The sequence below is a fragment of the Brachyistius frenatus genome, unplaced genomic scaffold (assembly GCF_029030835.1).
Source record: "Brachyistius frenatus isolate BFR_SWC_R1_liver_20210118 unplaced genomic scaffold, ASM2903083v1 Contig_24, whole genome shotgun sequence".
In the NCBI taxonomy this organism is placed as follows: domain Eukaryota; kingdom Metazoa; phylum Chordata; class Actinopteri; family Embiotocidae; genus Brachyistius; species Brachyistius frenatus.
Window position 1 is genome coordinate 1,448,984 of NW_027210623.1, and position 14,015 is coordinate 1,462,998.

Below are 14,015 nucleotides of genomic sequence, written 5' to 3' on the forward strand. Positions count from 1 at the left end.
GAAAACACGTATATCTACTATCCAAAGAATGTCTGTGGCAATATTGGTTGTATTTGAATGAACATTTATGGGAAGATTGGTGGTGCAGTGGTTAGTGCTACTACACTACTATCCAAAGAATGTCTGCTGCAAATTTGGTCGCATTTAAATTAATATTTATGACCGGTCCAGTTATAGGTTGCAGTGAGCCAAAGATTTGAGCATCTCCTGGGAAGATTGGTAATGCAGTGGTTAGCACTGTTGCCTCTTAGTCAAGTTTTGGGGTTCAAGCCCCCTCCCCACCCTTTGTCATGACTATAAAAAAAAATCCAAATGTCCAAATTATGAAAAAAAAAAAACCTCATGCTATAGCAAAAAGTGCTATAGAATGACTTTTTGGTCACTTTTTGGCCGCCACGCCACGGGCACACCGATCTACAAAAACAAATTCTTTTGATAACTTTTAATTCCAAACATGTTAAGAGGGCAATAACTAAATTTCAAGGCGGTCCGTTCGTTAACGTTCAACATGTGTGAATTGGCAAAAATGGCGATTAAATTCAAAATGGCAGACTTCCTGTTGAGTTGACATAATGGTGCGATGTAACTTTTTTGTACATCTCGGTGTGATACACGTGTCCACCGAATTTCGTGCATGTAGGTAAATGTGGCCAGCAGGGCATCTCTTTTGGGGGCGCGAGCGAGCCATTTGGCCACGCCCACTCACGACTCCACTAGAATACGACATCATTTTTCGTACTGCTCACCTGAGGCCCTCTACAGAAAGGGGCGGAGCAGACTGTACTTCTTCAGGAAGCTTAGGTCCTCTTGTGTGCAGCCAAATGTTTCATATCTTCTACCAGTCTGCTGCTGTTGTTGGTGCAGCTTTCTCTGCAGCCATCTGTTGAGGAAGCAGCATCAGAGCCAGTGACACTAAAAATCATCAAGCTGATAAAGAAGGTGGTTTCTGTGTGTGCTGAGGACTGCAGCTCTGGAGTCTGGACAGTTCGCTGTTTTATATGCCTGTCAACATAATGGACAACATGTGTCGTCTGACTGGTCAGACAGCAGAGTCTGAGGGCGCCTTCATTCCTCAAACTGAAAACACTCTCCAGTGGAGTTCATTCATGCCCACAACAGTAATACTATGTAATGAGTCACCTCTGGGCCGGGAGGGGAGACTTATTCTCTGACATGGCATACAACTACATCTTAAATCCAATTATTATATTTCTATCTTCTCAGTAGTATTGTAGTTTGTATACAGTATTTGTATATTATTTTAATCCATACGCATGACATGTGACATACAATGACACTGTTACATCCATCGACTGGATATAAAAGTGTTTGTAACTTCCTGGTCTGAAAAATGAGGCCAATGCGGAAGTGCCATAAGCTGCAATACCACCGAGTGCCACTAGAGGTCGGCTCCAAATAGCCTCCGACTCCATAGACTCCTATTCAATGTCTCTCATGAAATATAAAGTCAGTTTCTTTTTCCACAAGTTATGTTGGTATTGCCTGCTAAAGTCACTCCTTCTTATTAGTTTTCTTCAAAATATCTATAAAATAATCCCATCATTATTTAGAAAATGGGGCTCAAAAAGCAGTGTTTTTGGGGGCGTGTCTATTTGATTGACAGGCCAATTGTGCAGTCAGATTTCCACTATGGGTGGGCGGGACGGAGTATAGTTCGGTGAACTATTACACTCAGCATCAAATACTACTCTATTCAACAAAAATATAAATGCAACACTTTTGTTTTTGCTCCCATTTTTCATGAGAAGTAAAATATTAAAGACTTTTTCTATGAAAATGTAAGGTTTATTTCTCTCAAATTTTGTTCACAAACTTATTAAAACACGTGTTAGTGAGCACTTAACCTTTGCCAAGATAATTAACTCTACCTAACAGGTGTCGCACACCAAGATGCTAATTAAACAGCATGATTATTGCACAGGTGAACCTTGGACTGGTCACAATAAAAGGCCTCTCTAAAATGTGCAAGCAACACAATGCCACAGATGTCACAAGTTTTGAGAGAGCGTGTAAATGGCTTGTTGACAGCCAGAATGTCCACCGGCGCTGTTGCCCGGGAATTGAATATTAATTTCCGTGTCGGATGTCGTTTCTGAGAATTCAGTAGTACATTCAACTGGCCTCAAAACCACAGACCAGGTTGAACCTCGCCAGTCCAGGACTTCACCTGCAAGATCATCTCAGACCTGGCTGATGCAACAGAAGAATTTATGCACAAACCGTCAGAAACGTTTCAGTAAAGCTCATCTGGAGGCTCTTCGTCCTCACCGGGGTCTTGACCTGATTTCAGTTCATCATTGTTACTGACTAGAGTGACAAATGCTCTCCTTCGATGGTGTCTGGCACTTTGGAGAAGTGTTCTCGGCGTGGAAGAATCTCGGTTTGCGCTGTGGCCTACCGGGCACACGGAGTGCGTATGGCATTGTGTGGACGAGCAGTTGGCTGATGTGAATAGAGGAGCCCATGGTGGCGGTGGAGCTGTGGTATGAGCAGGCACAAGCTGCACACACTGAGCACAGGCACATTTCATTGATTGCAATTTGAATGCACAGAGATACAGTATCGTGACAAGATCTTGAGGCCTTGTTGTTGTATCATTCGTCTGCCGCCATCACCTCACGTTGGGGTACGACAATGCACGGCCACATGTTACAAGGATCTTAACAACATTCCTGGTAGCAGAAAATATCCCAGTTCTTACATGGCCTGCATACTCACCAGACATGTCAGCGAGCAGGTTCGGGATGCTCTTGAGCGTCTTATATGATAGCATGTTCCAAATCCTGCCAATATTCAGCAACTTTGCACAGCTTGATCAGCTCTATGAGAAGGAGATTTGTTGCACCTCATGAGGTAAATGGTGGTCACACCAATTGCCTCCTTCCCCCTTCAGAGAAAACATGCATATCTGCAGCTACATGGTCAGATAAAACTACACATTTCAGAGTAGCCTTTTATTGTGACCTGTCCAAGGCACACCTGTGCAATAATAATGCTGTTTTATCAATATCTTAATGTGCCATCCATTACTCACCTCACTTTTCATTGAGCGTCTAAGGGCCAACTGTGCAATAAGTTCTCTTTGCCCACCAGGTGGCGCATGTGACAAGAGTTCGCTGCGTAAATTGTGACCTTTGTCCTGAAAACCGTCAAGAAAAAAAATGTCATTGCATAGATATATAAAATAAAAAGGCTGAACAAATGTACTAAAAACAATCTTAGCTTCTCGCAGCAAAATGTTGGTGTTTTTCGGGGACATTATTTTAAACATTTGAAGTGTAACAAATGTTTAAGTTATCAGATGTTTAAATATAGACCAACTGTGGTTGTGAGAAGCAGAGTGATGTGTGAAGATAACAAAAAACACATGATTAATATCCGCACTGAGTCATTCTTGTCTGACTTGAGCAACACATAAAGAAAGAGGAACTTTGCTGCTGGGTGGGATGGAGGCCCAGTGCTTGTATGGGTATATATGGGTAACTGTGCAAGTGTAGTTTGGGAATGAAGGGTTACAAAAAAAAGTTAATGTTAAACAGATTGGGAAGGCAGACTAGGCGTACTATCGCCGAGTAGTGTTCTGATGTGTCATGCAGGAAAATGAACAAAAACTGGTTTTGTGTGTCTGTGTGTGAGTGAGCGCTCATATCCATGTGCCTTGTGATTCGCACTTGTCTAATAATACCCACAGCCCAGTTTGATAGCTGAAGCTTGTGGAGTCTCAAGAAAATGAGGAATCAGGAATAAGAAGTGAGAGGGCTGGATGTCCCCTTGCACGCATGTCAAGCGACCGTTCCATGTCATTGTGAAACACATGATGGCCACTGAAACCTCTGGGGACTATCAACCAGGAAACATAGGCCTTCTTTGTGGACCGTCCACCCACAGAAGTGAAATGTTCTTTGTCATATCTCTAGTATTTTCAGATTTCAGTCAGAAATTGTGTGTGAAACAAAATGTATGTTGTTTTAAAAAATAAAAAAAAACATTGTCAAGCTAAATCATAAACTGGGAGCCACTTTTTTTTAGACGAATACAACCTTGTGCATAATAACTGGATTGCTTGTCAGACTCGGTGAAGACGGCTGGCCTGCAGAAGGCTCAGATCAAGCAATGCATCTCAAATTGACAGTTTCTACCGCCTGCTGTTAAATTGCGGCTGCCACTGTAATCAGCCCTGCAATAAATCATCTGACACATATATTTCTGCTCTTTTAAATGAAATTGATTTTGTATCCAGTTCTGCACCGAAATACTTTCACTGGCCAAAGTGCATGTGAATGCGTTAGATCCAATCAGATTCACACACAACTAATTTAACTTTTTCAGTCTCCTTGATATAAAAAGCAAACAACATACACATTTCATTGTTGTGAAAAGTTACTTAACTGTTTACATTAATGGTAGTTATAGCATCCTCTAAAATCTCTTTGCAATTTATTTGAATGTAAAGAAATATTTTCTCACCTGAGAAACATACATGTAACTTAAAGATGCTGTAAAGTAGAAATGAAAATTAGTTTTAAGTTCACCACACCACAGAAGTATGGGTTGTTAACTACCCATCCAAATATGAATGAAAAAAAACACCGACAAGTTTGTTAAATTAGGGTTTGAAATTGTGAGAAAATCATCAGTCTTCTCTGCTCTGAGACTGGGGGGGCGTGTCCTGAAGGAGCTGAAGCTCCGCCCACTCGCTGGAAGGTGTTCAGTGCTCTGTAGGACAGTCCTGTGGCTGCAGTTCTTTTCCCCACTAAGCGGTCCGTCTGACATCCAACCTCTCGGTGACTTTATGCATGATGTCCCACTGGTACTCTGTCTCTGGTGGACGGAGCAGCCTGTTTTATGAAAACACAATACAATCAGAATTTATTTGTCCAATGAGTGAAACATACAGATGCATATAAATGAAGCTTGTCCCCCTGAGCTGTAACACAGGAGTCAAACTGGACACCAGAGACAGCAGATTCATTATATCACGTCAATTCAAACTTTGAACCTGCTCAGGTTGAGACGACAGTCTTTCTCTTCCACTGATGTCCCTCCCCCTCCTCCTCCTCCTCCACCTCATCCTCTTCCTCCTCCGCCTCCACCTCCTCCCTGCAAATGTAGTCGGGCTCGTTTATCCGGACCGGTACCGGTACATGTAACCGAGAGGGTCGGTGATTGTAACGTTACACCGGACTACAACAACAACAACCCTCATTAATCGTGAGGACTAGATGTCCTATGGTCCATGTTCACCATCACCCCGACATGTAAAATACAGAGTTACATATATTATAGTTCTTATCGGAGTTAGATTGAGACGCATAAAAAAAGAAGCTATGAGCTCAATAGAAGCTAATTAGCACATTAGCTCCCATTTTACAAAAATAAAGTTATTCTACACTGAATAAAATCACGTTAGCGGTTTGCACCGCGGACTAAATGTAGCAGAGTTACTGTGGAAAAGTTATCTAGTATAATTATAACAAGCACACAGAACTTAAGCTGAGTGGTGAACCGGCAGTGGGCGGACAGTCGGCCGGCGGCCGGGAGGGTGAAGCTCGGCTCAGCTCGGCGCTGCAGGAGGAGCGGTGTGTCCGTGAACTCCGTCCGTCTCCGGTGGAAGTTGGTGAAACTATCCGCCGTGAAATGGTCCCTGCAGACGCGGCTGTTGGTGTTAATCCGAACGTCTCCTTTAGATCTTCATGAAGTCAATCCACCTCTTTTTCCTTCATCAGTAGGACATTTAAACAGCGATGCAGCGCTGCTTTGGAGGTTCTTGCTTCCAGGAAAGATTCCTTTGCGGGTGGAGGGAGACGTCCTGTAGCAGCTAGCTGATGTACAATAACAATCTGACTACGTCAGGAGTAGAACTGAAGTCCAGTGGGATGACCTCTTATGCTAATGAGCTGCAGGCTTTTATAACGTTTCACCGTGAGATGAGGAGCCATGCAGAAGGTTATATAAACCGTCTGTGATCTGACGTAGATAGGTTGTTGTGATGTAGATAGGTTGTTGTGACGTAGATAGGTTGGGTTTTCACACCGCCTAAAAAAAGCCTGAGCTGAAGACGGGTGAGAAACTGTTCAACAGTTTAACTCCACATTTCAGTGCGACAACGTTTTCTATCTTTGCACATGCTTTCAGCAACTCATTTTACACGTATATAATGTACTGAGAAGCAAATCTTGGAATTTGCTTTACAGCATCTTTAAGAACTGTATTTGCACCTCTCATAAATGGGATGTGGTTTTTCTTTTGCTGTAAACCGCTGTGGACACAATTCATCTGTTGCAAACAATCCGTATCCTGTTTTTAAAATGTGCTCAACTCATTCATTCAATGTGAACAAAAAAAAAAAAAAAAAAATGAGCTGATATAAATGTTTTATTTCATCAAGCTTTGCTGCTGTTCTGACACTCCTGCTGTTAGGCAGCCAAATGCATACTGTGTTGCACAAAAAAAGTTATGTAACTAAATGCTGAAATATATATTTTTGTAATATCCTGCAACCTTGCTCTGCCTTCTATGAAACTCTCTTGAATGATAAAAGGGGAAGCATCAACTGTTTCAGGTGAACAAGTGTGAATTACCATTCAAACCTGTAAACTGGTCAAATGTCTGTTAAACCTCCTGTCTGCTGACATGCAGTCTGCATCACTTTGAACTGCAAACATTTGATGGACTCAACATTGTCAGAAACATGCAGCAAAACTTGAACATCCAGGATATGGTCACTTTCACCATGTCATTTTATCTTAATTGATTTTTGGCATTTAATGTCTAATGGTGGGCAAATGAACTGAGCTCATCATGCTGGATTTACAGCCTGAATGATGTGCTTTGTGGGAAAAGTCTGCCACCTTCTTGTTTTAATAAGGAAGAGAAGAAGGAGAAGGAGAAGAAGAAGAAGAAGAAGAAGAAGAAGAAGAAGAAGAAGAAGAAGAAGAAGAAGAAGAAGAAGAAGAAGAAGAAGAAGAAGCCTTATGCTACAAACCTAAATTGGTAGAATTAAGGAAGTTTTTAGTTCCCCTGCTAATTCAGAGATATATAGAAAGCCTGCATTTTTCAACCACCTTTGGCAATTTGCTCCCAGTAGTTCAACAGCTCTGTTGTAGACACCTTCGCAGCCCAACACTGGATGTTGTGCAGAGCCTTAACGGTAAGAACCAAGCAGTCCTGCTCTGAGTAAGACTGTGGGCGTTTCCTGTCTTTCCTTATACGAGCCCGCTGATACGAGCAGTGTTTTAGTATTACTTTGTGTTTTGTAGGTGTTCAATGTCGAGTTTACAAATCAGTAAATTAACAAATTGAACTCAAAGTATTCACTTATATTGTATAATACTGTATTTTATATTTTGTTGTATTATTATTCTATTTAGAACTGTTTATTGCTTGTGTTATAGTTTTTTAAAGAACTCATATGAGATTTAAAAGTTTTTACTAAAATATTTATAGTCTGCTTTACTCAAACAAAAATGTGAACAGATAGTTGTCAAATTTTATACCTTTATTGCTTGTTTTTTGCATGAAAGGCTATTGTATTTATTTATATGCACAAATCAAGAAGAAATGTATGTATCTGATACCTAGTTATTTTAAGTAGGTATAACTGTTCATTTTTCTTTTTAAAAGCATCCTAAATGTAAACGTTACACTGTCTTGGATGATTGAATGTTTTGTACTCCCCACGATTAAGTAACTGTTTTATATCCAGTCTAAAGAATAGCCGTCTGTCGGGGGACTTTTTCTTCTTTTTGGATAAAAACCTTTTTTTTTTTTTTTTCTTTTCAACTGAATTACTCAACTGTCTCAGAAGAAATGGTGAGCGAAGACGATTACGAAATTTGAACGCTGCCACAGGAGTTACAGAGTGTGGACATCAACCTGCAGTCATTCTGGTCAAACTGATGTTCTGCAGAGAAGGAGCGCAACACTTCCTGTTGCGATGTACCCTGTATCCTGTTTTCCACAGTCAGTGGTCATGCGTGTCATTCCCCTCTGCGAGGCTGTGTGGGCCCAATCTCGTGACCCTGCACTGTGAATTTTCTCAGACTGAATAGAGGGAGAGCCCACACGTCTGAAAAAAAACCTCTTAATGTCAGCAAAAATGTAGTAAAACGGCAGATTCCCTCTGTGTAAGTCTGTTGAGTAATGACTTCAGTGTGCCGTGAAACAATTTGATGAGGAAGACTTTAAAATGCGAATGCTCCCCGTGTTTGGTGGTGTTAAGGAAGTGCTTGATACGTCCCTCAGAATATTAGCAACATCTTTAAAATACGTTCATACAAACAGTGACGAGAACACCGACACCTCCACGCAGCAGGCCTGAAGACTCGAGGGGCCAAACTATGTGACTGTGAATTAAGAGGTGCCAGTGTAACAGTTTGCGTGCCTGTGGAGGGACGAGCCGTCACAGATACGTATCTTGTGACTGCGTTCAGACTGAAAACTGTGAAGTGCTCAGTTACACCCTGCGAACCAGATGGCAGCGCTCACTCAGAGCTACTGTAGGTCACAATTTAACAGTGTGCCGCTTAACACAAAATATAACAACTTTATTTTCTAGAGTTAATCTCATTGGACCTGTTGATTTGATAGAGTAGGTGGAGTCCATTCAGGTACAGACAGTAACATGAACACCTGCTCATTGTTATTACTTTTCCTCTTTTGTGGCAGACAAAAGCACAGGTTTACAATGATGCATGTACTACATTTAAGGGAGGTCCTGCTATTGTGCATACTGGTTCACTGTGAAAACTTACTGTGACACTTAACATTATTTATTCCGCCTGCCCTTTTTCTGCTTTGTCAAGTCAAAATGTCCGCCACGGAAAACATCCATCCGCCTTTATTTCAAGATGCAGTTTGTGTTTTTGTGTTGGCCTACATCAGGTGGTGGAGGAAGTATTCACATCCTTTACTTTATTCAATTTGGGGAAATATGCTCATGCATTTTTGTGAAAAAAATGTTCGATGTGAAGATTGACTCTAACCCTCCAAATAACCACACTTTTGTTTGTGTACAGCTAGAACAAACTCTTTGTGCTAAGCTAAGCTAAGCTAAACTAGCCTGCTGGCTGCAGCTTCATATAATGAGTTCTTCTCAACTATCTTCTCTGTGAAAAAAAATGAGTAAGTCAATCTCAAACCATTCTTTTAGTAAATAGTAAGTAGCAGTAAGACACAATAAAAGCACTTGCTTACAGGTAAAACAGCTTTTACAGTTTAACGAGGGATTATGTGATTCTTCTTCTTCTAAATTTAAAGTGGAATTTCTAAGCGTTAAACTCAAGTACCCCCATCATGCACTTCAGTAAATGTGCTAAATTACAATCCATATCTGCTTGCATTGTATTTAAGGGCTTTTTTTTTTCTTTTTTTTTGTCACATGTACTGGCGTAGGTACACATGTCAACACACCTCTGACACAGACCTGGCTCAAACTGGACATGGTGTCACCTGTTTGAATTGAGTACTATTATATACTGCAAGTGTTCATGTTATTGTGTCCACCACTAGTGATACATATTGGTAATATACCTCAAGTCACAAGTTTGAAAGAGTATATAAATCTGCCGGTATTATTATGCAGTTAAAAAAAAACCTCTAAATAAATCAACTATAGAGTTGAATTAATAACTGTCAACTCCAACTGAACGTGTCTTTACAAACAGATGTTGTATTAGACTGTATTGGCTTTTACGTTGTAATAAAATGGCCTCGAAGTGGATATTGGCAATGTTGGTCAGTTTCTTTAAAATCCCATGCATATGACAAACGGAAACATTTGAGAAAAACAGTGTGCAGCATGTGATCTGTCAGGGTTTTTGTGATGTTGCAATCAGAAGGTGCAGAAGAAGAGTGAAGGGCCCGAGTGAACGCTGAATGAGTGATAAGCATTTCTTTAAATATTTGTTCATGAGAAATAAAAAAATAAAAAAAGAGCTAAAGATTTGGTGAGCCGCCTTGCAGCTGATGTGCGTGTTAAGAACACATTGCTGAGTTGTGTGGAAATAACAGTGGTGTAATAAAGCCAAGCGTCTTATCTGCCACCATCTGGTCACTGTAGTTTCTATGTTTCATACAATAATGCCAATTATGTCAAGTGTGGGTACAGCTATGTTTCCTCATTTACACAAACATTCTTTGACAATGCCTTTTTCTCCTCTTCAGTAAGAAATAAAAAAGTGTACAAAGTGTAGTTTTGTGCTGCACTCGGAGCGAGTGTGGATTCAGTGTCAGAGGACAGTGGACTGAACCTGCCAGGCCACCGTGTCATGCACAAATCACAAGAATAATGCACCAACAAGGCAACCTGCTCTCATCGAGGCCCAGATTATCCTGACCATATGACACGTAAATGGATTAATTTAAAGGCAACCTTCAAGGAACTGAATCTGAAAGAAAGTTCCCAGTTCCTCATTTAATAACATTCTGTTGTTGTGCATGCAACGCGTGCTCCATGCACCTCGTCTCTCAAGCCACAAGGAAACAAACAGACTGACACGAGTATACATTTGTGTATAAAACACATTTTGTACACAAAATATAGACAAAATATTACAGAAAAAAAAAATGATGATATCTAGTTTAAAGAAAATGCTCATTTTTTATCCAAATACTCGGTGCTCATGTTGAGTCAAAGTCTAGTTTCGGCAAAACAGAAGGATGCACTTTTAATTTACACCTAAATGATAGTTTGATGAGCTCCTTGTTCAAAACCTTGAATTTGCCCACGCTGTGTAAAGTAATGCCTTTTCTCAACCAAGCTGTTCTTTTAAGTTATGTGAAGGATTTATTTCATTCCTCAACAGATGTGCGACACACAATAATGTCATCTTTTAGAGTATTTAAAGGTTTATAAGGTGTTTCTGGTCATAAACTCTGACTGTAAAAAAAACTCTTAACATTCCTTTTAAAGCTTTAGTCCCTTGTTACTTTGCAGATTCAGATCATCAATAATACAAATGAGAGGCTTAAATAGCCCCATTTAACAGCTACAATATTAGTGATGTGCACATTATTGTTTCAATAATTATTATCCTGGAAATATTCAATAATACATATTTTTCAATAATGGGCTGTTGTGCATAATGAATACGTTAGGTTTGGCTGCTTTAACTATATTTTGATGCTGATACTTTAACTATGGTATTGTAATTTTTACAGAGTACTAGTAGTATGTGGTATTACTATCTACACTAAAGTAAAAGATCCAAGTCTTCACTTCTGAAAAAGATAGCACACAAACTTTTATTACCAACTGATTATGTAAGTAGCTCTTTAACTTTGCACTAGTCACACTACAACAACACTTATTATTATACTGTAAATTAAACAAAGTTTGATGTTTTCTGTCACTTTTCTTCTCAGTATGAAAAAACAAACCTTATCATATGGCTTCCCTGAAAATAGTTGTGATAGAAATAGTGACGGTCTTGCTGCGTCTCACTCTGTGTATTAATACTCTCGGAAAATGCTACCGAGTATATCATCGGTTCTGTGCAGGCAGCTGTGATTAAGCCGGGGGCCGGTTGGGGGGGTTGGCCACAGTCTGTGTGGTTTTAACAGCTCCCCAAACACACTGACAATTATGATCTCCCATCAGTTCAGAGGGTAAACCGGCTGGCATATCGATCAAATTATCACAAGCAAGGAGGTAAAATTATCTGAGTACCTTTTGTTTTTAAACTGCAAAGAACATGATAACGTGCATAAAAAAAAATTAAAGTATGACTACTAGGCAACGGTAATCACTGTCTGCTGAAGCTTCATCGAGTGTGTGAATGTGTTCATCGGCGTTTTAAAGAGGACATGACCATGTTTTTGAAGTGTGATCTCTGCACCCATACTGACTTTGGTTAGAAGATAAATATAACCTCAGTATTTTTTTATCTAGCAGCAAGTAATATTTTCAGAACAATGCCTTATCACAATGCGGCATTCTTCCTCTTACACGGGCGGCACCAACTACATACACTCAGATTTGTGCGACACTGTTACTGTTCCATTCAACAATTATTTTAGCATCTAGGAAATATGCTTTTTTTTTTCTTTTTTTTCCAGTTGTTACAGTTGCAACGACGGGTTCAGAAACAGGCAAAAAACAGGCTTTTCTCAGTCGATCTAACTGCTATTAGACTATTGAACAGGTGGTTATCATCCAGGATCTCTCCCAAATATACGAGTTAGCTGGGGCCTTTAAAACCTGCGAGGCAACCAGCACCTACTAGTAGGCCAAAACATGACATTAATTACGATCTCTTAACGGCTGTAGGTATAGCGCTGCCTGAGCACGCCGGCACTTTGTTTCCCCCCAACTGAGGAAAATAAAATGTTTGCAGTTCTTTTGATCTTATGCATTACGATGCAATTTACTGTTTGACCGGACAGAAACCTTTCATTTCTTAACAAGGCTTTTATTCCGAAACATTTGCAGGAATGTTTTGTGACTAAAATCGGACAATAACACTTTAGATGAGAAATCCAGAATGACTGCTATAAATAGCATGATTATATTGTTGACTTCACTGAATTAAAGCGATGGAGATATACGATATCGACTATTGTATGTAAACTCGCTGGCGTAGGAATAGTGGTTGCACAACCTTATAAATGAGCTACAAATTAATCATGCGCACGTTAATGGATGCTCTCCAATACTTCAAAAAATAGAATAAACCCCTTTGATGGTAGTCATTCTCATGGGAACAAAGTCAGGTGAAATAGTATAAAGTTTGTGGAGAGAGGAGTGCAGAAGTGGTTGGATGGATCAAATACAGGACTTTTAGCCGCTGTTTCTGTCTCATGTGAAATCAAAAGTCAGTGTGACTTACTTAAATTTTCACATGTAGGTTAACTTGCGTAATGTTTTTAAGATGGGTAACGTAGCTACGTGACATACGTAACTTCTCTGACTAACACTCATTTTAAGCCAAATCAACCACCACTGTTTGGTGAACCACATCTATGTATTTTTTGCCATGACAACAAAGGCCTGGTACACCTGCAACTCCTCTTGTCATTGATAACGGCCTCCTGAATCTTATTGTACCCCTACCAGCCCACATATTTGGGACAGATGTGAGGTGATACCACCTATTCAATAGTGTAGAGGAGCTCTGTTCCCCTCAGCATCTGTTCTAACAGTATCTCCTCTCTGTGTGATAATCATAATCTCCATTTACTTCAGTGTAATTACAGCACAGATACTGTACCTTCATCTTATCTTCCAGATGAGTGTGTGTGTGTGTGTGTGTGTGTGTGTGTGTGTGTGTGTGTGTGTGTGTGTGTGTGTGTGTGTGTGTGTGTGTGTGTGTGTGTGTGTGTGTGTGTGTGTGTGTGTGTGAGAAAACAAACTTCTCTTTACTTCACTAAAACAACCAGTTTTAGTCATTTTGCTTCAGCACACTTTCAGTACATTATTTTCAGGTCTGCTGTCAGAAGCCGGACATACGGTGGTTCAGTGTTATAAAGGACAGTGTATTAAACACAAAAAGGAACATGATTAGTTTGTTGGTAACTTCACTTTAAACTTTAGCATTTATAAGCACAATTTAGTCATTTAATAAACAACACACTGATGTCTTTAATAAGGACATATTTTTAATTATTATAACTGTAAATTACTTTATTGTCATTCTTTTTATATACCAGCATTTTCAAAAATGTATTAATTCAAACTTTAAAATGTCCTTATATTTGTGCACAACTATATTACAGTGCACAGCAAACCACTGAATGTTTAAATGCTGTTTCAGATGTTAAAATATGAAACATATTTCAAAAAGTACAGGGACTGAATGAAATCAACATAACCTGAATCTATGAATATAGAAATAGTTCATTGTGACCCATGTTTATCACCTGTAAGACATTCTTTTGGGGGAGAAACTGAGTGAGGAAAGCCCTCAATAATGATTGGCTGCTGAGGGAGGGGACAGTATACAGACCCTGATAAATGAGAAGTTTCATGGTCTCCCCTGACAAATCATCAATCGTAA